This window comes from Mustela lutreola, chromosome 7, assembly GCF_030435805.1.
Source record: "Mustela lutreola isolate mMusLut2 chromosome 7, mMusLut2.pri, whole genome shotgun sequence".
Lineage (NCBI taxonomy): Eukaryota > Metazoa > Chordata > Mammalia > Carnivora > Mustelidae > Mustela > Mustela lutreola.
Window position 1 is genome coordinate 101075338 of NC_081296.1, and position 26239 is coordinate 101101576.

Below are 26239 nucleotides of genomic sequence, written 5' to 3' on the forward strand. Positions count from 1 at the left end.
CTGCTAAAAATCCCTTTGCATATTTTGGACATTGGTAATACCATACACACATTCTACTGGGGTGTTTTTAGTAGGTTTATGAACCTACCTTAGGCCATAGCACCAGCATGCTGGAAGCAAAACCAATGCAAGGCCTTGATATTTTATGCAACTGAATATGTAAGTGATAAAATTGATAAGATTTGAAAAGAAGAGAAACAGAAGGAACAAAGTTTAGATAGATGGCTATTGCAATGGTACACATACACACATGAGCTGATTTGAGAGAAGTACTGAGAAAGATGAAGTATATAATCTGTAGAGATATTTTTGGGAAATACCACCATCAGTGAGATGCAGTGGGAAGATATGTGAAATGAATCTATGTTTCCAAATGTAAGTATAAGGAGACAAGAATTAAGCTGTTTTGTGAGGGCAAAGATTTAAATTAGTTATGGAAAAGTTCAATTTGAAGTGAAGTTGTGATGGCCAACTGGAAATGAAGAGAAGGCTGGTAGAAATATTTTACTGGAACGCCAATTAGAGGAAATGTCTGGAGAAAAATTTAGACTCTTGGAGATAGATGAATAGAATATAAAGTCAATGCTTTGGAGGAATATATACAGTTATGATTTTGAGTTTATTAATTTATTCATCAAAATTTTACTACAGACTAAGTATATATAGGCACCGTTCCAGACACTAGAAATACAAAGTAGAAAATAGAATGACCTTTTTATGATTCATGGTCTACTTGAAAAGAAAGAAGTGAACATAAATTTAGCTTAATGTGGTATGTTAGTTTGTTAGGGCTTCCATAATAAAATACCAAAGACTAGGGACTTAAATAACAGAAATTTATTTTCTCAGTTCTAGAGACCAGAATTCCAATATGAAGGGGTCAGTGTATTTTATTTTTCCTGAGGTCTATGTCTTTGTCTTTCAACTACTGTCTTCTCACTGTGTCTTCACATGGCCTTTCCTCTGGGTATATGCTTCTCTGGTATCTCTTACAAGAACACCAGTCCTGGTGGATTAGGACTCCATGCTGATAAACTCATTTAATCTTAATTATTTCTTTAAAGTCTCTTCTTTATAGTCACTTCTAGTGTACTAGGGGTCAGAGCTTCAACATATGGGTTTTTGCATAATGAAGGGGTTAGGCATATAAAAACTATAACTACATCCCAGAAGACAAACAAGTCCGTATGAATGAAGTGGGAGAGAGACTCACAGAAGAGACAAAATCTAAGTTAGTGACTCTTGAACAAAACGTATAGAATATTTTATGAATAGGAAAAAGCAGATATGTGAGAATGAATCATGTTCAGGAAATGGTCTGATGTGAATGGGAAGTCCTTTCAGGACATGCTAAAGACCTGTGTCTTATCGGTCATTCTCCTCCATCCGTCCATACACCAGATAAATTCACCAGATGAATTTTGTTTATTTCTCAAATCTGTTCTTTTTTTCTGTCTTTGTCATTGTGTTCTAACCTCTTGTCTAGGGCTCTGAAATCCCTACAACAGTCTACTTCAACTTTCATTTAAGCATGATCTTTTAATAATTTAGATTTAAAATTGTATCCTCTCTGATCTTAAAATCTCTTAAAGGCTTTCAGTGGCTCTTAGGATGATGATCTTCAATATGTCTTTGAAGTTCTGCATTGATTAGGTCCTGCCTACCTCTCAAACCTCATTTCTTTCTGTAGTCACATCAAATTTATCTCAAACATTTAAGGTGTTTTTTCATCCCCAAATTTCTTTGCATGCTTTATTTCCTCTCCGTGGAATGTGTTTCCTTACCCTTTGTATTGAATTAATGCTTACTCATCCTTCTGAACTGAGCTCATATCCTCTTCTTGGAGAAGTCTTTTCTTCACCTCACTAGCTAGATCAGAAGCACCATTATTTGTCTTTAAGGTAAGTTTTACATATTTTTTTTTTTTAGAATATATATAGTGGGAACTTATTACATTCTGACCTATAATTTCATTTACATTTTCTCTGCTAGGTATACACGATCCACAGGGCAATATAATAATAAAAAATTATTTATAATAAGTAGCTAAATATTTAGCACACGAGATTTAATTTGAAAGAGTAAGTTATCAATAAGATATATCTATATATACACATATCTACATTCAAGAGATTTCAAATAGAAAACAAAATGCCCTTTTGTTTTCTGTATTACTATTAGAAATGAAATAAAGTTAGCCATACTTTTATCCTCATGGTATTAAAAAGAAAGGAGTTGTGGAAAAAAATAGGTTATTATTCTGAGTGTCCTTTCCAGTTAATTTCAATTTTCTTTACTTTTTTTTCCCACAAAGAAATCTGATACCTAGCATGACAAGAAAACAAAATCACATTGACACTCTCTAAAATAATTGCTGTATTACAATAAAAATTGAGTATACATGCCTATCATAATAAAATACATAATGAGGGATTAATTAACATTCTTTCATAAAAAGGGAGGAAAATACCTTGCTTATCTGACAAAACCCTGTTATCTGCTGAACAGTCTGAAAGGAGTTTCTTAACATATGGAGAGCATCCCAAAGTCATAAATCTTTACTGATATATTCTTTCACTTGATAAGAGTTGTTGCCTAGCTGTTGTCAAAACGTGTGTCCATGAGGCTAGGTTGGCTGTGTATGGAAATTAACCACAATATCACCCCAAGACCTCTTCTGTGAACCAGCTCTTCACAAGACACGTTGAACTGATTCTCTATCATCAGGATCACCAGAGTAGATACCTCCTAACTAACAAAGAATCTGTGCTGCCATTCTGAGCTTCTAATATTCTAGTATTCTAATATTCTAGTACTGTTTCCTATCACATTCTCACAGTTGGGGCCACCTCTATCCATACAGATTTTCTATCAGCATTGAATTGCAAAGGGAAAATGGTCTCAAATAGTAGTCCTCCCAAAAAAGCCCTTAGCCTGTATGCAAATTTGCATGTTATAATCTCAAAACTTTCTATTTCTTGGATATTCCATATATATAAGATGTAATTCAGTACAGCTATAGTTGAAATTTCAGCCTGTATACCTCACCCTAGAACAGCTGGTATCCACTGATATTTTATATGCATAATCAAAATAAACCATGCAAATAGATAAATGGTTATTTAAGGGAACTTGATTCTTTGCTTCTAGAAATAGAAATGTCTGCAAATTTCTCTTGTAAAAACACAAATACTACCACTAATAATAATACCAAAACAATAGCAGGAGGAGGGCAGGGACTCACCTATTTTATTTGCCTTTTTAATTCTAAAACTTAATTTATCTGAAGGTAATACAGAAAACAAAAGGACATTTTCTTTTCTATTTGAAATCTCTTAAATGTAGATGTGTGTATATATAGATATATCTTATTGATAACTTACTCTTTCAAATTAAATCTCGTGTGTTAAAATATTTAGCTACTTATTATAAATTTTTTATTATTATATTGTTGCCCTGTAGATTTATTTTAGACTTAGAAGAATAAAAAAATCAAATGATTTATCTCAATCTACATTTAATTCAGAAAAATTCACAGAACCTCCATTTTATATCATGTGGCTGGCAGGTGTTAAGACACAAAGTTTAATAAGAAAAAGCCTTTTCTTCTCTGGGAGTCATAGGTTATTTTAATCTCAGCTTTGTTAAGTAAATTTGTAATTCCTTATTTATATATAAACCTATTACCACCCTATAACCAAGTCTAATATCAACTCCTGCCTGAACTACTATAGTAGCCTTCTAAGGGGTATTCTAATGTCTACTTTTGCCTTTCATCTGTTTTGAAGTCAGGATGATATGTACAAAATACAAATCTGGTCAAGTTCCTTTCCTACTTAAAACACAGCTTGTTGTGAGGTGCCTGGGTGGCTCAGGTGGTTAAGCATCTGTCTTTGGCTCAGGTCATGATCCCAGGGTCTAGGGATTGAACCCTGCATCAGGCTCACTGCTCAGTGGGAAGCCTGCTTCTCTCTCTCACTCTCCCACTGCCCTTGCTTGTGTTAACTCTTGCTGTCTCAATCTCTGTCAGATAAATAAACAAATAAATATTTTTAAAAACAAAACAAAACTCATCTGTTGCTTTGGTTGAAATCCCATAATAGCATCCAAAGTTCTTCATGATAAGACCTGTCTTTGTCACCATTTTCATTTCTTGTAATTTTCTCCCCTTATCCACTTTTTCTAGTTATTCCCTTCCTTCTTCCATTTCATCTTATGTAGAAACTATTGTGCTCATCTTCACAATTTTCAGCACATGGCTTCCTTATCAGAGTGTAGTCTCCCCCCCCCCCTTTTTTTTAACCTGGTAAGTTCTTCATATTTAAGCTCTTTTTTTCTCAATAACTTCTCTTAGAAAGTAGATTAGGATCTTTTCTTTTATGCACCAATAGTTATCTTTTGTAATATTTATCAACATAGCTTGTTTAGTGTATTATTTCCTTTCAGATTTATTTCTTGTGACAGAATGTGGTTGAATATACTATACCTCATCCCTCTATTTGTTGACACACTTGTGTAAGGGATACTTTTGATTCTTTTAAACAACTTCACATTTTCAAGATTTGAAGATTCTCCCTCTGCGGAAAATGGCTCAACCTTATAGTCTCAGTCTTAATTTCAATATTCATCTTTTTTCTTGAGGATTATTCATTAATTCCATTCCTGAAAGCACATATTAAGTAATCTGCCAAATGTATAAAAAATTAAATCCAGGTCCTCCAGTGTTGTCACTGGAAAGATAATTTCTAATTTTAAGAAGATTGTGGAAAGAGGAGTGGTTGGACTTTATAACTTGTTCATGTGGTGAGGAATGAATTGACATTTTTTTCCTTCAGAAATTCTTTCTAATTATCTCAGGCTTTGGGAACTGGGAAAGCTTAAATCTTGCATTCACATGCAGTTGTTTTCCATAGCATACACTTAGGAGAAACCTGTTATATTTTCATAAAAATAAATCATTCTTATCCTGATGCAATGATTTAAGGTATCAGTGTGTTATATGTGCAGTAGAATAACTTTGAACTGAAAACTTTATGTAAAAGTGCAAATATAAAATAGCCTGAAAGAAAAAAATGTAAGAGTGTGATTAAAGCTTCTGTGTGTATGTGTGTGTGCGCGCACGTTTGTGTATTTGTACAAAAAAAGCCCTAATAATATCTTCACCTTATCTCTTTCCTTATTGCTGTCCCTGAAGCACATCTATAGAGCTACTGGATTTATTGACATATCTAGGAGAGATTTTGTGATCATGTAGCCAAGAGATGTTTAAGTTCAGGCATAGATGTCACCATTGACCCACCTTATGATTAAGGTAGATGTTTCTAATGTTTCACATTCTTCTGAGATTTAAGGTGACATAAACTCTGATTAATTTTTCAACTTGACTTCATGGAGCCACTTCCACCAATTCAGAATTGTTCCATAAAGAAAAACCTATTTGCCACCTCTGATTAGTATAAGCTCCCTCATTTTGCATTGGGGTGGAACAATGGCAGAGTGGTTATTACTTACTTGCCCAAAACCATGCTAAAAGTTAATGGAATTAGGAATCTCTCTGTTGTCCTCTGTTCACCTACAGTGAATTTTCTACTCTTTTATGCTTTTAGGAAAAATTTTATCAAATGATATTGTTTTAGGGGGGTAGTATGATTCACTTTGCAAAATATTGTTTAATAAATATATTTTAAGGTGTGCCTGTGTTTGTGTGTACAAGACATACATATCTTCAACATTTATGTATTAATTCATGGAAGATAATTCCAACAAAACTGGCCCAGACTGTTTTTTTCTATTTCATGTAGAAAATATATATCCATGGAGGAGTTAAGATGGCAGAAAAATGGGGGAGGGGGTCCCTAAGCTTGTCTTGTTCTTTGAACACAGCTTGCTAATTATCAAATCATTCCAAATACCCAAGAAATCAAATGAAGGTCTGACAAAACAAAAACTACAAGTCTACAAGTAGGGAAATACAAATCAAAACCACAATGAAATAATACCTCACACCCAACAGAATGGCTAAAAGGAATAACAAAAGAAATAATAGGTGTTGGTGAAGATGCAGAGAAAGAGAAACCCTTTTGCACTGTGGTGGGAATGCAAACTGGTATAGCTACTCTGGAGAACAATATGAAGATTCCTAAAAAAAACTAAAAATAGAATTGGCCTTTGGTTCCAGCAATCACACTACTAGATAATTGCCAAAACGATACCAAAATACAGATTTGAAGGAGTACATGCACCCTGTTGTTTATAGCAGCATTATAAACAATAGCCAAACTATGAGGAAAGCCCTAATGTCCATCAACTGTTGAATGGATAAAGAAGATATGGTGTAAATATTACAACAGAATATTACTCAGTCGTTGAAAAAAGAAATCTTACCATTTTCAATGACATGGATGAAGATAGAATGTATTATGCTAAGTGAAATACATCAATCATAGAAAGATAAATACCATATGCTTTCACTCATATGTAAAATTAAGAAATAAAACAGATGATGGGAAGGGGAGAAAAAGGAGAAAGGGAAATAAACCATAATACTCTACAGAATAGACAACAAACTGAAGGTAGTTGGAAGGAGGTGGGTGAGGGATGGGCTAGATGGATGAGGGTTATTAAAGAGGACACTTGTGATGAGCACTGGATATTGTAGCAGTTGATGAATCACTGAGTTCTACTCCTGAAATCAATATTGCACTTGTATGTTAACTAACTATAATTTAATTAAAAAATTTTAAAAAGAAAATATGTATCCATTTTAGTACACAGTGGGTATTTTTTTAAGGAATAAAAGTGCTTCTGTAGTTCAATGTCATTATTAAATGATCATTAAGAAAATAGATGAACAAATTATAATATAATCCTTTTGTTCTCTTATGTTAACATTTCCTGGGTGAGAGATCCTGCTTTATAAATGTGTTGCTCCATTATCAATTGCTGAATTTTATTAGAATTGTGATAATGGGGAGAAGTCTGTGACATTACAGTGGTCAGACAAAAGCAAGATGATGGAATTTCAGGGGAATGGTTTGTTCTTGTGAAGGTATAAACTTGAAAGGATTGAAAGCTCTTATTTTACAAAGTGATTCTAAGCCAAAACAATACATTTTCTATTTCATTTCCTAAAGGCTTTGACAGAAATTTAAAGACTTACAGCTCTCACTGAACTTTACTTTGGTCTTTAAATGTAATGTCCTAATGTGAATAATCTTAGGAGCATAAATATGTTGACAGCTTAATGCTCTGACATTTTATTCTCATTGTCTGATTTTATTTTCTTCTTTTCCACTATGCTTGAGCATAATTACAAGCACTGCCTTAGAAAGACATTATTCAAAACCCACAAAAGGCTATTTTGCATTAGGGAATTAATGCAAATGGAACACAAGGAAAAACTTTGATTTTAAAATGATTCTCCCAAATCCCCCATCACATTTAAGAAAAGTATTTCTATAGGAAATGTTTGGCAAATTCTCACATAAAATATCCACAGAATCAGCAGGTTCCCTCTATTTGCTAGTGCATTCAGTAGCATAAGACAAACACAAACTTTACTTAGAAACTTATACTAGGAGTGACAAAAGTAGATTTTGAGTATTCACAAGGGAATAGTACAACGTCAATGATTTGATGAATAGCATGACTATCAGCTTTTGAAATAATTATATTTTGCAAATGGAATACATAAGAACTCATCAGTAATTTTGTGATATAGCAATGCATACAGAAAAGCTAATGCAATGAATTTGGGCATAAAAACTAATTTTCTGCAGTTATTGAAAAAGGCCCTATACTATTTGGAAAATTATAAATAAATGTATTACACACTCAATAGACCCTCCTTACAGAGGTTTTTTGTTTTGTTTTGGGGGAGTTAAACAAGAATTGGAATATTTTTATTAATTCCCAATTGCAATAGTTTCTTTCTTTTTCTTTCTTATTTTTTTTAATTAAATATAATGTATAATTAGTACTGGAGTACAGGTCTGTAAATCACCAGGTTTACACACTTCAAAGCACTCACAATAGCACATACCCACCCCAATGTCCATAACCCAACCACCCTCTCCTTACCCCTCTCCCTCTGGCAACCCTCAGTTTGTTTTGTGAGATTGAGTCTCTTATTTTTTGTCTCCACTGTAATCCCATCTTGTTTCATTTTTCCTTTCCTAACCCCCAACCCCCCCCCCCACGTTGCCTCTCAAATTCTTCATATCAGGGAGATCATTTGATAATTGTCTTTCTCTGATTGACTTATTTTGCTCAGCATAATTCCCTTTAGTTCTATCCACGTGATTACAAAGGGCAAGATTTCATTTCTTTGGATCAATGCATACTATTCCATTGGATATATATGTGTGTGTGTATATATACACACACACACACAACCTCTTTTTTATCCATTCACCTGTTGATGGAAATCTAAGTTCTTTCCATAGTTTGGCTATTGTGGGCATTGCTGTTATAAACATTGAGGTGCACGTGCCCCTTTGGATCACTACATTTGTATCTTTAGGGTAAATACCCAGTAGTGCGATTGCTGGGTCATAGGGTAGCTCTGTTTTCAACTTTCTGAGGAAACTCCATGCTGTTTTCCAGAGTGTTTGTACCAGCTTGCTTTCCCCCCAGCAGTATAGGAGGATTCCCCTTTCTTTGCATCCTCACCAGCATCTGTCATTTCCTGACTTATTAATTTTAGCCATTCTGATTGGTGTGAGGTGGTATCTCCTTGTGGTTTTGACTTGTATTTCCCTGATGCCGAGTGATGTGGAGCATTTTCATGTGTCTATTAGGCCATCTGGATGTCTTCTTTGCAGAAATGTCTGTTCATGTCTTCTGCCCATTACTTGATTGGATTTTTTGTTCTTTGGGTGTTGAGTTTGATAAGTTCTTCATAGATTTTGGATACTAGCCCTTTATCTGATATGTCATTTGCAAATATCCTCTCCCATTCTGTCAGCTGTCTTTTGGTTTTGTTGACTGTTTCCTTTGCTGTGCGAAAGCTTTTGATCTTGGTGAAGTCCCAATAGTTCATTTTTGCCCTTTCTTCCCTTGCCTTTGGAGATGTTTCTAGGAGGAAGTTCCTGCAGCTGAGGTTGAAGAGGTTACTGATTCTTCTCCTCTAGGATATTGGTCTGGAAATAATTATCTTTTTTGATGGGATCCTTGTCTGGTTTTGGGATTAAGGTAATGCTGGCCTCATAAAATGAGCTTGGAAGTTTTCCTTCCATTTCTATTTTTTGGAACAGTTTCAGGAGAATAGGAATTAATTCTTCTTTAAATGTTTAATAGAATTCCCCTGGGAAGCTGTTTGGCTCTGGGCTCTTGTTTGTTTGTAGATTTTTGATGACCCCTTCAATCTCCTTACTGGTTATGGGTCTGTTCAGGTTTTCTATTTCTTCCTGGTTCAGTTGTGGTAGTTTTTATGTCTCTAGGAATGCATCCATTTCTTCCAGATTGTGAAATTTGCTGGTGTATTTCACTCATAATATGTTCTTATAATTGTTTGTATTTCTTTGGTGTTGGTTTAGATCTCTTCTCTTTCATTCATGATCTTATTAATTTGGGTCCTTTCTCTTTTCTTTTGGATAGTCTGGCCAGGGGTTTATCAATCTTATTAATTCTTCCAAAGAACCAGCTCCTAGTTTCATTGATATGTTCTATTGTTGTTTCCTTCTTCCTCCTCCTCCTTCTCTTTTCCTTCTCCTCCTCCTCCTCCTCCTCCTCCTCCTCCTCCTTCTCCTTCTTCTTCTTCTTTTGGTTTTTATTTCATTGATTTCTGCTCTGATCTTTATGATTTCTCTTCTCCTGCTGGGTTTAGGCTTTCTTTTCTGTTCTTTCTCCAGCTCCTTTAGGTGTAGGGTTAAGTTGTGTAGTTGAGACCTTTCTTGTTTCTTGAGAAAGGCTTGTATTGCTGTATACTTTCCTTTCAGGACTGCCTTTGCTGTGTACCACAGATTTTGAACAGTTGTACTTTCATCATCATTTGTTTCCATGACTTTTTTCAATTCTTCTTTAATTTCCTGGTTGACCCATTCATTCTTTAGTTGAATGCTCTTTAGCCTCCATGTATTTGGGGTCTTTCTAAATTTCCTCTTGTGATTGAGTTCTAGCTTCAGAGCATTGTGATCTGAAAGTATGTAGGGAATGATCCCAATCTTTTGGTACCAGTTGAGACCTGATTTTTGACACAGGATGTGATCTATTCTGGACAATATTCCATGTGTGCTAGAGAAGAATGTGTATTCTGTTGCTTTGGGATAGAATGTTCTGAATATATCTGTGATGTCCATCTGGTCCAGTGTGTCATTGAAGGCCTTTTTCCTCATTGATCTTTTGCTTAGATGATCTGTCCATTTCAGTGAGGGGTGTGTTAAAGTCCCCTCCTATTATTGTATTATTGTTGATGTGTTTCTTTGATTTTGTTACTAATTGGTTTATATTGTTGGTTGCTCCCATGTTAGGGGTATAGATACTTAAAATTGTTAGATCTTCTTGTTGGACAGACCCTTTAAGTATGACATAGTGCCTTCCTCATCTCTTATTATAGTCTTTGGCTTAAAGTCTAATTCATCTGCTATAAGGATTGCCATCTCAGCTTTCTTTTGATGTCCACTAGCATGGTAAATTATTTTCCACTCCCTTACTTTAAATCTGGAGGTGTCTTTATGTCTAAAATGAATTTCTTGTTGACATAATATTGATGGGTTTTGGTTTTTTATCCATTCTGATACCCTGTGTCCTTTGATTGGGACATTTAGCCCATTTACATTTAGCCCATTTACATTCATAAGAGAGATGAATTTAGTGACATTGTATTGCCTGTAAAGTGACTGTTAACTGTATATTGTCTCTGTTTCTTTCTCGTTTACCCCTTTTAGGCTCTCTCTTTGCTTAGAGGACCCCTTTCAATAATTCTTTTAGAGCTGGTTTGATGTTTATCAATTCTTTTAATTTTTATTTGTCCTGGAAGCTTCTTATTTCTCCTTCTATTTTCAATGATAGCCTAGTTGGATATAGTATTCTTGGTTGCATGTTTTTCTCATTTAGTGCTCTGAATATATCACGCCAGTTATTTCTGCCCTGCCAGGTGTCTGTGGATAGATCTGCTGCCAATCTAATATTTTTGCCATTGTATGTTACAGACTTCTTGTCTCAGGCTGCTTTCAGAATTTTCTCTTTGTCACTAAGACTTGTAAGTTTTACTATTAGATGACAGGGGTGTGGACCTATTCTTATTGATTTTGAGGGGAGTTCTCTGCACCTCCTGGAATTTGGTATTTGTTCCCTTTGCCATATTAGAAATTCTCTAAAATAATTCACTCCAATATACCTTCTGCCCCCTTCTCTCTTTCTTCTTCTTCTGGAATCCCAATTATTCTAGTATTGTTTTATCTTATGGTATCACTTAACTCTTGAATTCTCCTCTCATGGTCCAATAATTGTTTGTCCCTCTTTTGCTCAGCTTCTTTGTTCTCTATCATTTGGTCTTCTCTATAACTAATTTTCTCTTCTGCCTCATTCATCCTAGCAGTAAGAGCTTCCGTTTTTGATTGCACTTCATTAATAGCGTTTTTAATTTCAGCTTTGTTGGATTTTAGTTCTTTTATTTCTCTAGAAAGGGCTTTTATTTCTCCAGACAGTTTTCTTTAATATCTTCCATGCCTTTTTCAAACCCAGCTAGCACCTTGAGAATCGTCATTCTGAACTCTAGATCTGACATATTACCAATATCGTATTGATTAGTTCCCTAGCCTTCAGCACTGCCTCCTGTTCCTTTTTTTTTTTTTTTTTGTGGTGAGTTTTTCTCCCTTGTCATTTTATCTAGATAAGCATATATGAATAATAGAATAAAATACTAAAAGTGTGGCAAACACCTCAGAAATATGTGATTTAACCAAATCAGAAGAAACCCCACATCGTGGGAAGAAGAAAGGGGGTAAAAAGAAGTTTAAAAATTTTTTTTAAATTAAAAAAAAATATATATATATATATATATATTAGACTGTTGAATAGAACAGAGCCACCCACTTGATTTTGGGTATATTTTGTTTTCTTAGAAGAAACTACCTCCCAAAATATTAAAGAAATAAATACTTATACATATATATACATACATACGTACATATATATGTATATATACAAAAACATATGTATATATGTATGTATACAAAAATATGGTTAAACACGATGAAGGGATGGAATATGAGTATAAAGATGAACATTTTTAAAAAAATCTAAAAAAGGAGTTGATAAGATAAATTTGTCGGGAAAAGAAAGAAAAAGAAAGTGGAGAGAATTTGCTCAGGCTGGAGGCTAGAACAAAGCCCTGTGCTAGATTTAGGGTATATTTTGATCTATTAGAAATTGTATCCCTAAATTTTTTAGTAGAAAAAACCATATATGTATACACAAAATAAAGTTAGATACAATGAAGGATAAAATACGAGTACAATAATGAAGTTCAAAATGATTTTTTTTTAGGAAAAGTATTTTTAAGATAAATTAGTTAAAAAACATTAAAAGAGGAAAGAGTAAAAGTTTAAAAATTAGAATAAGAAAAAAATAAAAGAAAAGAATTTAATTAACTTTGCAAGACTAAAGAATCATGGGAAGAAAGGCATGAAAATCATGCTTTGCTTTCCCTTCCTTTGGAATTCCGCTGTTCTCCTTGATCAGTGAGCTTATTCTTGGCTGCATATTCTTACTGATCTTCTCAGGGAGGGGCCTATTATAGTGATTTTCAAGTGTCTTTGCTTGACTTGAAATTGCACTGCCCTTGCCAGTGGCTGGGCTAAGTAATCTGCTGGGGTTTGCTCTTGGGAGCTTTTGTTCCCTGAACACTTTCTGTAGAGCTTTGGAGGATGGGAATGAAAATGGTAGTCTCTAAATCTCTCGCCCAAAGGAGCTGAGAGCTTGGGGCCCCACTCCTCAGTGCTCTCTCAGAGAAAAACGCTTAATCACTCCCATCTCCCAGGTCTCCAGCCATGCTCCAAGCTCACCTGGGCTGTGACCAAGTGTTTCTGTATCTGGCACAAAGTCCCATTTGGAGTTTCCAAACCCAAAAGATTCTGCCTCCAGAGAAGGAAGGTAAGTCTCCCCTGATCTGCCATTTGTGGGGTCACTGCTCAAAGAGCAGTGGCATGACTGTGCCACAGATCACAGGGTAAGGTAACCCCAAGGTGAGAGCTCACTCCTTGGCTCCATCTCTGTAGCCAGCTCTAATACCTGTGAGCTCTGCTACACTCAGACACCCCTGATCCTTCTGTTACCCTGAAGGACTTGAGACCACGCTGTCACCACATGGGATCCACCCCCACTTAGCCTCTGAAGTGATGTCCCTCAGTGGAACAGGCTTTTAAAAGTTCAAATTTTGTGCTCTGTTGCTCTGCCATTTGCCAGGATCCAGCCATTCCCCCTGTAGTCTATCTTCTCATTGCTTTGGATTCACTTCTCCTCATGTCCTATCTTTTAAAAAGTGATTGATTTTCTGTTTCTAGAATTGCTGCTCTTCTCTTTGATCTCCTGTTGGAATTGTAGGTGTTCAGAATGGTTTGTTAACTATCTAACTGAACTCCTGGGACCTGATGTCATCTCAGCCCGCTACTCCTCTGCCATCTTGGCTCCTCCCTTCTGCAATAGTTTCTTTCTAAGCAGTGTTGTAAAAATAACCATTATTATAAAAGTGCCACATAATTAAGTTAGTTCAATGACATAGGGAAAATTCCAAAATTTTCAGGAAAAATACTTGAAGGAAATTACTCAGTATACTTAAGACCTTTCCTTTTTTTAATTATGAGTAGGGCATCAAGGAATAATTTCCATTTTTCTCATGCAATAGAATGTTATTCACCTTGATGACAGGACAGAATCAGGACAGTAGAAGGAATTACTACATGAACTCTTCTTATTTAAATCTCTCTTTAAGACTGGTTCATAATAATAAGTGAGGAATGTATTATCCTTTTATTTTTTCAAAATGAAAGAATTAATGAATTAATAGCAATTAAGAGGTGATTTGCCATTTAAAGAAGTTAATGTTAACTCTTTTAATAAACTTATTTCATTTGCAGCCTCTGAAATGTTATATTATGTTCTCAGACATTCTTTTTTTTTTTTAGGATTTTATTTATTTGACAGACAGAGATCACATGTAGGCAGCAAGGCAGACGGAGAGAGAGAGGGAAGCCGACTCCCTGCTGAGTGGAGAACCAGATGTGGGGCTCGATCCCAGGACCTTGAGATCATGACCCAAGCCAAAGGCAGAGGCTTAACCCACTGAGCCACCCAGGTGCTGCTCAGAAATTCTTTTTAATATAAGATTTATTTATTTATTTGGGTGGGGAGGGGCAGAGGGAAAGAATCTCAAGCTGACTTCTTGGTGACCATGGAGCCCAATGTGGGGCTCAGTCTCATGACCCTGATATCATGACCTGAGCTGAAACTGAAATTGGACATTTAACTGATTGAGCTATGAAGGTACCCCCTCAGAGATTATTATCATAATAATAATCATAAGGAATTTTGAAATTATTTGTTGAATGAAATATAACTAGTTTACTTCTAAGAGAAAACATGCTATTGTAGTTAGAGTAAGACATTTGATTCATTTCAATTCTAATTGCATACCTTTTTAATTATGAGCCCTGTGCAATATATTTATTCATTCTAAATCTATATTTTTATCTCTATAATTGGGATTAATACTATATGTAATAGGTTGTTTATATGGCTATTTTAGGATAATAATCTAGTATTCCATTTTCTCATTAGTGAAGGTATCCAGTAAGTGGTAATTCCAATTGCCATTGCTATTATTAATTATTTTCATAAAATCATGCTATGTTACTTGGTCCTTCCTTCCACTGGGATGGAGTTTGAATTTACCTAGTTTTGAATTGTTTTATATATGTTCAATATATAATATATACCCTTTCCATATCATTATATATGTAGTGGTCCATGTCCTGTGAATATGTTAATAATATAAAAAAAGATCTTTATCAGGTGCCTGGGTGGCTCAGTTTTAAGTGTCTGCCTTCAGGTTGGGTCATGATCCTAGAATCCTGGGGTCAAGCCCCGCATTGGGCTCCCTGCTCTGGGAAGCCTGCTTCTTCTCCTACTACTCCTGCTTGTGTTCCCTCTCTCACTGTGTCTCTCTCTGTCAAATAAATAAATAAAAATATTTTTTAAAAAAAGGATCTTTATGAGAAGTGGATAGGTAGTGAATACAAAAGTGATGGTAAAGATAAACTCATGATAGTCATGGCACTAACCTGCTTTACAGGTCATTGGTTCCTAATTACCTACAAATAAATTCAAACACTTTTCAGACCCCATATAGCTTTTGTCAATGTGGTCCTGTACCATCTTTCTATTTGTGTTTTTTTATATAATCTATTTATTCATAAATATTTTCATTTTTTTTCATATAAGTTTATTCATAAATTTATTTTCTAAAATATTTATTCATAAATTATTTTCTAAAATAAAATAGGTTTACTGAAATTCATGTGTCTTTGTTCCATCATTTATTCAATTATTCATCAGTTCATTTAATAACTGAACAACTTTTGTATTTCTATTGTGTATTAGTTGCTATAGTAGGTATTGAGAAAACATCAAGACTAAAACAGAATTACTGCTGAAACTGACCATGTGGTCTCACAGAGTCTGGCATTCAGAGAGATAAATGGTAACACAAAATTATAAATGCCATAGCAAAGTCACGAACAAATTTATATAGAAGACTGAAGGAGAATATTTGCACTTACAGAAACAGTTTATATATGGTAAAAACTGACAGTTGAGCTGCATATTTAAGGGTGAGTGGGAGATTTTCAAGTAGAAAAATCAGAAAACATAGGGCAGAGAATAGTACATGCAAAAGTGAAATCTAGAAAGATAGAAAAATTCTATAAAATTAACTTTTAATAGGAAAAAAGTGGTTGTTATCCAGGTGTCTAACAACAGTTTTAAAATAATTCTGATACATCCATATAATGAAATATTTAATAATTGCTAAAGTTATATCAAAATGAGAAATTAAAGATAATATGTTGAGCAAGTAAGAAGTCAAACTGATTATATACTGGTAGTCAATTTGAGTACAATTTTATAAATATACATACTGAGAAAATCTAAAAAGAACCACATTATAATTTAATATTTATCTGGATGGTAGGATTGTAGATTTTGAAGACAAATTCAAATGGCTCATAATTACATAGTTACATAGTTACATGGCTCATAGTTACATGAAGAGATGCATAACATCACTCATTGTCAGGGATATGTGAATGAAAGTCACAATGAAATATTATTTCTTACCTGTTAAAATGGCTATCATCAATAAGTCAAGAGATAAGTGTTGGTAAAAGAGAACCTTTATATACTTTTGATGGGAATGTAAATTGATTCAGAAACTGGAAAACAGTTTAGAGTTTCCTCAAAAAAATAAAAAATAGATCTACCATATGATCCAGTAATTCCACTTCTGCATATATAATCAAAGAAAATGAAAACAAGCTATCAAAGAGATGTATGCACTCCCATGTTTATTGCAACATTATCCACAGTAGTCAAGATGCAGAAACAATCTAAGTGCACATCAGTGATGAATGTACAAAGAAGATGTAGTGTAGATAGATAGATGTAAATAAGATTAAAAAGGATCTTTATGAAACATGGATAGGTAGTATGTATATAGTGCATGTATGTACATACATACACAATGAAATATTATTCAGCCATGAGAAGGAAGGAAATCCTTCCATTTGTGACAACATGGATAGACCTTGAGTACATTATGCTAGGTAAGATAAGTCAGAGAAAGACAAATATCATATGTTATCATTTATATGTGGAATCTGAAAAAAAAAAGTTGTAAGAACAGAATAAAATGGTGGTTTCAAGGGGTTAAGGAGAGGAGGAATTGGGGAGATGTTTAAGGATATAAACTTGGAACTAGCAGATAAATGAGTCCTAAGATCTAATGCATAGCATAGCAAATATAATCACAATATTGCCTTCTAGTCATCAAACTTGTTAAGAGACTAGATTTTATTTATTTCCACCACAGAAAAAGAAATGATAATTATGTGACATGATAGTAATGCTGACTATTGCTGCAAGGCAATCATATTACAATATATAAATATATCAAATAGGTTGTACACCCTAAATTTATACAATGTTACATGTTAAATACATTTCAATAAAATTTCTTTTATTCTTTAAATTTATTTTGTAGTTTCAAGTTTTTATTTACCTTCCAGTTAGTTAATGTATAGCATAATATTAATTTCAGGAGTAGAATTTAGTGATTCATTGCATCCATACAACACCCAGTATTCATCACAACCAGTGTCCTCTGTAATACCCAGCTGTCTACATTGGCAATGAATTAACCACTGTAATGCCTGATTATTTGTGAATTAATTTTATAATTCAGGAATAAACATAAAATTGTTGTATTGAGTTAGAGGAAGATATTGGACTGAAAATTTAAGTTTGGTAACTTCATCTCACAGGTAACTGATGCAATTAAAGAAATAGGTTCAGAAAATAAAATAGTATGTTTTATGGCAAGAGAGAATAGTTTTTTTGGCTGATTAGCTGAAGAAGAGAAGCAACAGTTTAGTGTTGCTAGGTCTGAAGCCAGACTGCCTGGATTTGAATCCCTTCTCTGCCAACTATTGGCTCGATTACCATATAATATGGTTATTTAAGCACTCTGCTGCATCATAGTTGTAAGGATTTAATAAACTGTTATTTGTAAAGCACTCTGTGATTAAGAAAGTACTATATAAATACATCTTTAAAATTACTATATAATATATAATAAATATTCAAAAATACTATATAAATATATAATATATAATACTATATATAATATATACTACTATATAAAATATTTAAATAAATAACGTTCATATTCTGTGTACCTCAATTTTTATTTTTTAACATAAGCTAATTAGAAAAAAGCCTATCTGAATAATTTTAATACCTATATCATTACTTTATTATATAATATTTATTGGATTTCAGTTTTTCCCTATTATAAACAATGTCTATTTTAGAATCTTCATGGAATGCAAAGATGATGCAATTATAGAAATGTAACTGGGTACTTTATAATATTAATATGTGAAAAATAATTATCTCTACAAATGATAATGAAGTACTTGAGAGACAATTACATTTATCTTTGTTAAATTTTTTTGTAAAAATAAACTGATGGTCTCAGACTAAATATTGAAATGTACATTGAATTAAAAGACAACATTGTTCACAATGGTCAAAAGAATTTTCATTACAATAAGGATTAAAAAGGATGACTGTTAATCATTTAACATTATTTCAGAATTACTATGCCATTCAATTAGTTTGTAGAAAAATTTAGGAACTATAATTATTGGGGGAAAAAACCCCAGAATTTTAATTATTTCTAAATGGCATGATATATACTTTTTACCCCAGGAGAACCCATTGAACAAATTATGAGAAATGATAAAACAATTAAAGGAATGGGTATATAATTACTATTAAAAATGTATATACCTACTAGTAAATAATAATCAGTTAAAATGTAATAAAAAGAACCATTTGCAATAGCAATAATAACATGCCAAAAATCCAAAAAAAGCCTATAAAGGAAAATAATAATATATTTAATTATATACAAATTCTACTTTTTGTTTATTTAAAGCCATAAATAATATGAAGACAAAAGTAAAATGTCAATGGAGGGAATACTGAACCATAGATAATGAAAAGGGGAAAATGTTCTTAATTTTCAAACTGTTATGAAAAAGACAAATAACAAAGGGGAAAAAGGAGAAAGATACATTTAAAAGGAGTCTTGGGGATACTTGGCTGGTTCAGTCAGTAGCACATGTTACTCTTGAACTCAGGATCATGAGTTCAAGCCCCATGCTGAGAATGGAGCATAAATAAATAGCTAGCTAGATAGATAGATAGATAGGAAAATTTTTGAAAGTCTAAGTTTAAAAAAAAAAAAAAAAAGAAGTCCCAAGGGGAGAAATAATCAATGCCCCAAAACCTTGATGGGCTAAATTCAACTCATAATTAAGTATATCCATATTAAGAGACTATCATGATACCATTTAAATTTATAAGACTGGCCTAATTTTTTTAAGTGGTAGTATTCAAGGATGGGAGGGAAGTAGAAAGATAGGGAGGAAAATTTGCCAGTATCCGTCCATCACCATTTGAAATGAACACAATCTGATTTTGTAAGTCCGAATCTAAGAGTTTAACTTAGAGTCATATACAGGTGTACGGCTGCATACACAAAATATTCAAAAGGGGCATACAGCATAGGTACCGTAAAATGTGGGTTCTGGATCCATAATGTCTGAATGGGAATCCTAGGTGAGTTACTTGTCCTAAGACTGTTTCCTTATCTGTAAAATGGAGAAAAATGGTAATATGTACAAAATAGGATTGCTGTGAGAATTATAAAGAATATCGCATAAAAATGACTTAGTAGAAAAACAATATAGAGGTAAAGATAAGTTTAATGATATAAAAATTGAAACTTTCCATGGATCAAAAGAAACCACAAAAAGAATAAAAGTGTAAGCCACAAACTGGGAGAAGATAAAAAATTTATATCCTACAAATCAACAAGAAAAAGACAACCCAATTAGATTTAGATAAAAGAAAATCATTGTGGGGGCACCTGGGTGGCTCAGTGGGTTAAAGCCTCTGCCTTCGGCTCAGGTCATGGTCTCAGGGTCCTGGGATCGAGCCCCACATCGGGCTCTCTGCTCAGCAGGGAGTCTGCTTCCTCCTCTTTCTCTCTCTGCCTGCCTCTCGGCCTACTTGTGATCTGTCAAACAAATAAATAAAATTAAAAAAAAAAAAAAGTCATTGTGTAGGAATTTGTTTACCCCTCTAAATATACTTATCTTCCTTATCCATGATGCTCTCTGACCCAGGGCTAAAGACTTCCCATGGTCTCAGTCTTCATTTTTATTTTAGCCAAGAAAGAATGGAAGATAGTAAGGAGGGAGAAGAGTGTTTATTTCCCTGGTTTCCTCCCTGGGAATTCACTTCAGGCTTTATTTTTGGTAAAAGATCAATGAATTTTTTGAGCTTGCCAAAATTATATAGCTCCTTTTGGGGGGGCCTGGGTGGCTCAGTCAGTTAAGCATCTGCCTTCAGCTCAGGTCATGATCCCAGGATACTGGGATCAAGTCCCACACCAGGTTCCCTGCTCAGCAGTGGAGGCTGCTTCTCTTTCTCCCTCCGCCTGCAGCTTCCCCTGCTTATGGGCTCTCTCTGTCTCTCTCTGTCAAATAAAAATCTTAAAAAAAATTATATAACTCCTTTTTTGAAAATATCATTAGATATATATTGAAACTTGTTGATATTTTTCTCATTATTCAGCTTTAAATTTTTTTTTTTACTTTTAATTTTTTTATTTTTTATAAACATATATTTTGATCCCCAGGGGTACAGGTCAGCTTTAATTTTATGGTAGTAATGTGATAATTGGTAATTTTTCAGGTTGAACTTTAAAGATACTAACTTTTTAACTGTTATCATTCTATTAAGAAGATTTTTATTTCAACATTTTATATGTATATATTAAATTTTATAGCTTCGTATCACATTTTTCACAACTTTTTTTAACTCTTTAACGTTGCACTTCAGTCTTCCTTATCTTTGTGCACATATTAAATGCAATTATTTTATATTACTGTTATGATTATGCTGTTAAGTCTCTTAAGTTCTGCAAGTTGTATTTGCTAGTTCTATTTCAGTGTCTTGGCTTTCCTGAAAATATTGATTTTTCATGATTTTGGCCTTATATTCTTTGGTAGAATTCTTGAGACTGCAGTTGAACAATACAGTGGTGCCTTCCATTTGTTTTCTCCTTTTGGGTATTTGTAACATAATCTTATTAGCAGACAAGTTCTTCTGGTTTGTAAGCATTATTATAATTTACCAATTAAAATTATAAATTTCACATAAACTCTCATCAGAAGTTCATAACTGCTTTTTTTTTCTCTCATCCAAAAGTCAGGGAAATGCTTTTGTTCTTCATTTCACATGATATGGTTTTGGCGGTTTTATTTTTTTTTCTCTACAAAAAAAATTGTCTTATGGTGAGAGTATGTATTTTGTACTATTTTTTATTTTTGCAATTTATTGAGATATCCTTTGTGGATTAAATAAAAAATTTTAAACAGAAATTGAATTATTAATAAAACATTTCAAAATAAATACTTCATGGTGACTGGATTAATCTTTTTGTTTTGTTTTGTTTGTTTGTTTTAAAGATTTTATTTATTTGATAGAGAGAGATCACAAGTAGGCAGAGAGGCAGGCAGAGAAAGAGGGGGAAACAGGCTCCCTGCTGAGTAAAGAGCCTAGTGTGGGGCTCAATCCCAGGACCCTGAGATCATGACCTGAGCCAAAGGCAGAGCCTTAACCCACTGAGCCACCCAGGCAACCCATGACTAGATTAATCTTAAATGTTCACATAAATCACTAATATTTTCTAGACACAATCACAAATATTCTATTTATATTGTATTAATATGAAAATGGTATAGACATATGGAGACTCAATTACTATATATCTTAGAAATAGGATATCCTATATTTTGTAGCTGTCCTGGAATGCTTTGGTGGCCATCATAATCCCTTGATCTCAAAACCATTTGTGAAACCAGTTTCTGAAAACAAGATCCAAATAATAAGAAAGACAGTTTCCATAGTGCTGGTTTATAAGTATTGCTAAAATATAACTGAAATAAAAATTGGTCCTCTTACTTTTGGTATAAATTATGGCTTTGAGAAAAATTAAGCTTTGTTTTGTGGCTTATTTAGCTGAGCATATTACATGTTAAATAAGTACGAGGATTTTGCTATGAAATTTTACTTTAGGGAACAATATTGTTATGGTGTTGAGTTTTTAAATAGTGATTAATTGAACTCTTAATTACAACCATATTATCTCTATGGTATGTATGCCTTGAGCATTCAAATCACAGGTATTAATAAAAATCCTCTGCTATTAATAAAAATCTCACCAGTAATATTACATGCTTTTTGCTCATAGTCTAAATTTGAAGCCTAAGTTCATGAGACTCAAGAAGAAAATATAATGCATAAATCAATGGAAAATTCAGTTTTGGTGATGATACAAGAAAATCTGATACTTTATCCTTTAAGTTCTTTGTAGAAAATATACATTTGGCTATAAAGGAATCCATAGGACATTATAAAATGGGCTTTAGAAGTCAGCAAAGTTATAATAGCAGAGTTGTTAAAAGTCTGGCTAGGCAAACCATTTGGCAATAAAGACAATCTAATGAATAATAATCTTTCAAAGTAATGGGCAGGATGAACTAATGAGACATTTCCATTTCCAAAGTCTGTGAACCCTATAGTTTCATTGCACAAAGCAAGAATTTTGTCGGTAGGAGTTATATGGTGAAATCCCATGCATTGTTTTGAAATTCATGGGCTAGTGGCTTAGCCAGCAGGGTAATGATGTGTAAAGGCAATTGAAAGCCTAATAAAATTGGGCCTCTGTGTAAAATGGAGGCAAAATATAATTTTATTGTTCACTCTAAATTGTACATTGCTTAGAGATGGACCCATATACTGCCCATTTAGATAGAAGTTAATTCCTTTCTGGGACAAATAGTAGTTTCATTGCTCAATGTCTATATTCATAATCATAAATAAAAATAACGGAAATGTTAAATCCTAACTGGTGCTAGCAAAATTTAGTTGAATAAAATGGTTTATCTTGCTCAGAAATTTCACTTTTAAAATAAATTTTTATCAAGCCTAAATAGTAGCAATTATTACTTGTATATGTATTTCTCTATCACATAGACTATGGCTTAAATCTTAAATTTATTCATGTGGACCTTTTATTGTCTTTTTATAAGTCTATTTTCCTGGGCATTTTTCATCAAGTGGTGTGCTACTGTACTTTGTCTCAGTGTTCAGAAATTTCTTCAGTTATCTATTAAATGTCTTTTTAGGTTACCAAAATTTTTATATCACTTATAAGGTTTTTCTTAGGCACAGCTCTTTCACAAAATAAGAATTTTTCTTCGTAATTTTTTTTTAAGATTTTATTTATTTATTTGACAGACAGAGATTACAAGTAGGCAGAGAGGCAGTCAGAGAGAGGAGGAAGTAGGCTCCCTGCTGAGCAGAGAGCCCGATGTGGGGCTCGATCCCAGGACCCTCAGGACCCTCAGGACCCTGGAATCATGACCTGAGCCAAAGGCAGAGGCCTTAACCCACCGAGCCACCCAGGCGCCCCTCTTTGTAATTGTTTTTAACATATTCTCAAAACTGTTTGAAATGCAATCCCCCCAAAAAACAGTAAACTTAAATTCTAAATACTCTTACCAGATTTAATATTTTTTTAATATTTTGTTCCACCTCTAATTACTTTATCATTCTCTCTCTTTTCTCTCTCTACACATATACACACATACAAATGCATCTCTTAATAGAGTTATGTTTTTCCTAAGCCACTTGCAAGTAAATTGGAGATACAGTGTGCCTTTACCACTAAATATTTCAGTATGTAATTCCTAATACTATTCCCTTACATAGCCAAAGAATAAATTTCAAATAAGAAGTTTTATACTGACATAGTATTATCTAATCTACCCTACATACTAAATTTGTATCATGTCGGTTCCTTACTCCTCTTGCTCAGGATCCAATCAGGGCCAAACATTGCATTTATTGTCATACCTTTTAAATATCCTTTAATGAACTTGTTTCTCAGCTCATCCTTGTCTTTCTTGTTTCACATGTTGAAGAATATTGGCCAGAAGGTCTGTCAGTTTGGGTTTGTCTAGGTTTCTATAGGAGTAGATTCAGATTTTAAGTTTTGGGTAAGAATTCCACAAAAGTAATATTTTGCCCCTCTTATGTGTCCTGTCAGGAGGCATATGGTCAGTTTATTCCAATATTAATGATGTTGGCTTTGTTCATGTGGTTCAAGTCTTTTAATTTAATTGATGAGTAATATTTTGAGACTACAAATCAACTCATCTCATCAAAATTTACCCACTGTTTATAGTACCCATTAATGATTTTTCTAATTCTATAATGCCTTTTTTTATAAATTGGGTGGCATTCCACTCTAAGTAAGAAATTTCCCTTCTGCATGTGATGTGTGTGTGTGTGTGTTTGTGTGTATATACACACACATCTGTGTATGCATATGCAAATAAATATGTATTCTCCATATATATTTGTGTGGAGAGACAGAGAGTATCATGGAATCTTAGTATCATGGAATACTCCATAGTATCATGGACATTACAAATTCTAATTAATAGAATTCATTGTATTGGCAAGTGCACATACATATATAACCAACCCCCATCAAAAATATAGAGCAGTTCTATCACCTGAGTAACATCCTTGGTTCTGCTTTTCAGTTAACCCCTACCTATTGAGAAGCAGCTAGTTTTTAAATTTTTTTTCATCATGTATCAGTCTTATCTGTTTTATAATTTCATGTAAATGAAATCCTACAAAATCTACTCTTTTGTATATGATTTCTTCTACTTAGCCAAAATCTTGGGGCACCGTATGTATACTATGTTACACAAATATGAGGGTTTTTTTTCTCTCTCTCTCTGAGTAGAATTCCATTGCATCATTGTATGGATATCTCAAAATTTCTCTCTCCTCCTGTAGACTTGTGTTACTTTTGTGGTTTGGAGCTAAGAACAACTACATTTTTCTATATACTCTTTCTGTGGACTTAGGTTTTAGTTTTTGGGTGGAGGGGTAAATACTTAGGATTAGAATTACTAGGTCAAAAAGTATAAATGGTGGATAGCATAAGAAACTGAAAAAGATTTTTTTCTAAGTGATTATATCATTTTTCACTCCTACCAGCAAGATATGTTTCCATTGCTTCATATTCTTGTCAATATTCGGTATTATCAGACTTTAATTTTAGGCATTCTAATGTGTGTGTGTATTGGTATCACATTGTGGTTTTAATTCGCATTTTCAAAATGACTGGTGATGTTCAGAACTGTTTTATGTGCTTATTGGACTTTGTATATCTTCTTTTGTAAATTGTCCAAGTCTTTTACCCATAAAAACAAACAAACCAAAAAAAAAAAAAAACCCAAAACCTTGCTGTCTATTGTGTTAGGTGTTCTATTGTTTCAGTTGTCTTTACCTGAGAATATTTTCTCCAAGTCTCTGTCTTGACTATTCACTTACATAGATACATTTTTTGTTTTGCTGATTTTTCAAAACTCTATAAAGTTGTACATACTAAGTTTTTTTAAATGGTATTAGTTCTATTTCTTTGTCTATCTCATGGTAGGAAAAATACTCTTCAGTGTTTTCTTTGAGAAGTTTTATAGTTTTTATGTTTATTTTTTATAATCCATATAAAATTAATTTTTTTCAAACTTTTAAGCTAGAGATCATTTCTTTTTCTTTATTCCTTCCTTTCTTCCCTCCCTCCCGATCTTTCTCTCTTTCTTGACTCAATGGATATATAATTATTCCAGCACTATTTGTTGAAAAAATGTTCTTTTCTCTATTGAATTACTTTGAAGCCTTTGTTGAAAATCAATTAACTTTATATTGGTGGATCTATTTCTAATCTCACTATTCTGTTCCATTGTTGTTCCTGTCTATCTTTATACCAATACCATAATCTCTTAATGAAACTTCTATTGTGAGTTTTGAAATCAGGTAGCCTTCAAAATAGTTCTTTTTGAAGTCATTTGGTAATTCTAGGTCCTTGGCATTCCAAATACTTTTAGGCGCAACTTGACAGTTTTTATTGAGAAAATCTACTGGAATTCCAATTGACATTAAGTTGAATCGATCAACTTGTTTGGGGAGAATTGGCATCTGAAGTCTTTCAATACAAAAGCATGAAAGGCCATTTCTTTAAATGTTCTTTAATTACATTCAGAAATGTTCTGAATTTTACTGCTGGAGTTTTATATATATTTGATAAATTATTCTTAAGAATCTTATTATTTTTTACTTTATTATAAATTGATTATTTTTTAGATTTTATTTTTATGGTCTGCTGCTAGTATATAGAAATATAACTTATTTTATACATTGACTATTCTTTGATTTTACTAAACTGAGTTAGCAGTTCTGGTAATTGCTTTGTTGATTACTTAGGATTTTATATATAAAAAATCACGTCACCCAAAAATACAATTTT